This window comes from Cervus elaphus, chromosome 11 (genome assembly GCF_910594005.1).
Source record: "Cervus elaphus chromosome 11, mCerEla1.1, whole genome shotgun sequence".
NCBI classification, from domain to species: Eukaryota; Metazoa; Chordata; class Mammalia; order Artiodactyla; family Cervidae; genus Cervus; species Cervus elaphus.
The window spans coordinates 29,942,853-29,945,946 of record NC_057825.1 but is presented as its reverse complement, the minus strand read 5'-3'; the positions used below and the strand labels follow the sequence as shown (position 1 = coordinate 29,945,946).

The following is a 3,094-nucleotide window of genomic DNA, read 5'->3' as shown; positions in this document are numbered from 1 at the left end:
AACCAAACTCAGTCATGAGTCAACATTTTTGCATTTGGTTCAATCTGTGTTTATTCCTGGTGACAAAACAAGTGCCTAGTGTGTTGCAAAGCAAAGAGGCTAGGTATTCCGCCTCTATTAACATCCTGTTTGTGACATGAATGAAGTTAAGATGAACCTGATGAGGCATCACTTTTCCTGTTCTATTTTTGCCCTGGTGATGAATATTATTTTCCCTGAGTATCATGTGAATTTGTTCTGTTTTGGAAAGACCATTGATTTATTGAAAAGTTAAGTTGGCAGAAGCTCTCAACCTATAGACAAAGCATCTGTCCACTCATCCACACCTCTCCCCAACAAAATTTTATTTTTTGTTCTAATACTACAAGGAGGTATTTCTTCCCTGGAATATCTTTTTAAATCTTTTGAAAGCCCATCTTTCATTCAAGGTTCAGGTAAAAATTATTTCAATGTGAAATTTGAAATAATTCAAATTACTAGCCCTTACCCAGTGTAGTATATTCTTTCTTTAGGTGCCAAGATCTGTCCCTAGAACCTCACCTGTATCATGTGAGCATGTAGCATGTGTAGCATGTACTTTGCTGATGTCACAGTTATGTGCATTTATATATAATCAGGTTTCCATTCCCAGTTCCAACTCCATTCTGAAGCTTTGAGCAGACATCTCTTTTCCTTTTTTTTTTTTTTTTCTTGACCATTGGAAATCTTAACACTCTTTCTCTGGTAGAATATATCATCTTGTATGTCACAACAAGAGGTCCTGCTTCTGACTACAGAGGCCAAAAGATATGGAATATAGTCCTTTCCTGCTCCTAACATTGGGACATAGACACATGATGTAAATTCCTGATTGCATGATCCTACCTATATCTTTAATTTGGATCATTAATATTTGTCACTAGAGGCAGTTGAGATTGGTTCCAGCCATAGTGATGATGAAGTGAAGTGAAGTGAAGTCGCTCAGTCGTGTCCAACTCTTTGCGACCCCATGGACTGTAGCCCACCAGGCTCCTCCGTCCATGGGATTCTCCAGGCAAGAATACTGGAGTGGGTTGCCATTTCCTTCTCCAGAGGATCTTCCCCACCCAGGGATCGAACCCAGGTCTCCTGCATTGGAGGCAGACGCTTTAACCTCTGAGCCACCAGGGAAGCCCATAGTGATGATAGGAGCCATCAAATGGTGGGACCATTGCTCTGGTTCGGTAGTGGCCTCTGAAGTCCATTGGTGACATCAGTAGTGTCCCGTCTAGATTATCCCTGTACTGTGCTCTTGCCTCTGGTTCTGGTTCCTGCCCATTTCCTAAGGCTGTCTCTTCATCTACATGTTCAGATTGCCTAGTATCCTAATAAGCCATCACTTCTGTTATCGTTAACCAAGAGCCCTGACTGGTAGATGAAGAATGTTTGTTTTATTCTGATTTGATTACCTGGTGCCTAATAAATGTTTATTGAATGATGGAGATCATACTGGATATGATGTCTGTGGGAGCCAGCGGGGAATCAGTGGCCAAATTATTTCATCGACTAAACTGTCATGTTGCATTTTAGAGTGTGAACTGCTGGACCACACTTTGGAATAGTCTTTCTACTTCTACCCTCCTTTCATCTCTCCATATAGAGTTGGCTCAGATGGTAAAGAATCTGCCTCCAATTCAGGGGACACAAGAGATGTGGGTTCAATCTCTGGGTCAGAAAGATCCCCAGGAGAAGGGAATGGCAACCAACTCCAGTATTCTTGCCTGGAGAATCCCATGAACAGAGGAACCTGACTGGCTACAGTCCATGCGGTCGCACAAAGTTAGACATGAGTGAGCTACTAACACATAGATAAGCAAATATAGGCTCTCAAGGTAGATACTCAGCTGACTGTGGATTAGTTGGTTGCCTTTTTAATGTTTTTGGGGTTGCTGTGTTCAGTTGTGCTAAAAATCTCAAGCCTGAGAAAATTCCCGGATATGGAGTCATTAAAGGGTTCGCAGCAAAGGAGGAAACTGACTGAGCAGACTGCTCAGTCCTCCTGCTGCATAGCCTGTAGTTTGGAATTGCAAGTACCAGGGACCCAGGCACAGAGGAGAGAGAGCCACCTGTGCCTGTGGTTTATCCTTATTATAATTCTGCTGGGTCCTGATCTTGCCAAGGAATTTTGCAGAGATGAGAGCATTTCAAATTCTGTAACAGAACTGCAGGGGCCAGAAGCCCTTTTTTTCCCATCAGCCCCTCAGTGCACAGATAACTCCTTGAATCTGGAAGGTAGTTTGAAGTTTCCTGGTGCTTCCACTGCTCTGTCACCTCTGGCCTGGGGTCCCCGGGTGTTGGCAAAACCGTGTGTGTCTGTGTGTGGGGCTGCAACTGAGAGTGTCAGTCCCTCTGGGGACACTCACCCTGTGACAACAGTGACAAATTTCCTAATGGGCCTGTGATGCAACGGCTGCAGCCCTACCTGGAGGCTTGGCTTCTTCCCGGTGCCACTGGCCTTGCCCATGTCCTCGGGGGAGCCTGCTCCTGGTTTGTGCTACTACTCTGACTCCAGAAATCTGTGTGTTTCCACCATGGGGAGTGAGATAAGTGTGTTTATCAACCACAGGCTTGGAATGAGAGTCTTCTTCTCATGGGAACGCATCAATCACTTCTCGGGGATGACCTTTTGGGGTAGCGTCTCTTGTCAATGATGTTTTGCTTTCCCTGATTGCACAACAAAATAAGAACTTCATAATTAAGCATGTGGTAAACAGTGAGGCAATGGCCCTTGGATCCCCTGTCCTCTCCTAACTGCATTTTGCTGCAAGGGGTGGGAGCAGTGGCTTGGGAGAAGATGAGATAGATTGGGAATTCTTTCCAACTTCCTGGTTACATTTCTCCAAAAGGACACAAGATGACTTTGGTATGATCTTTGACCTCCCCATTCTAAGTTCCTTCCCAGGAACCCACCATACTTCATTCAGTTTAGACCAAATCCTTTAAGTGGAAAAGCCAACTGAAGCCTCTTGTGTTTATACACCCCAGGGTGCAGCGGTGCCTAAGTACACATCTTGCATTCCAAAATTGGAACAAAGAAGCATTTGTTCTCTTTTCTGAGTGGCTATGAAACATTTTC

At 44.3% G+C, this 3,094-nt stretch overlaps 1 non-coding gene across 1 annotated transcript; it reads right to left on the bottom strand.

Annotated features, from left to right (window-relative positions):
• Nucleotides 1–1,077: 1,077 nt before the first annotated feature.
• Nucleotides 1,078–1,149, bottom strand: TRNAW-CCA. Its single transcript has one exon. It is a non-coding gene; the product is annotated as a tRNA-Trp (tRNA).
• Between the last annotated feature and the right edge of the window lie 1,945 nt (nt 1,150–3,094).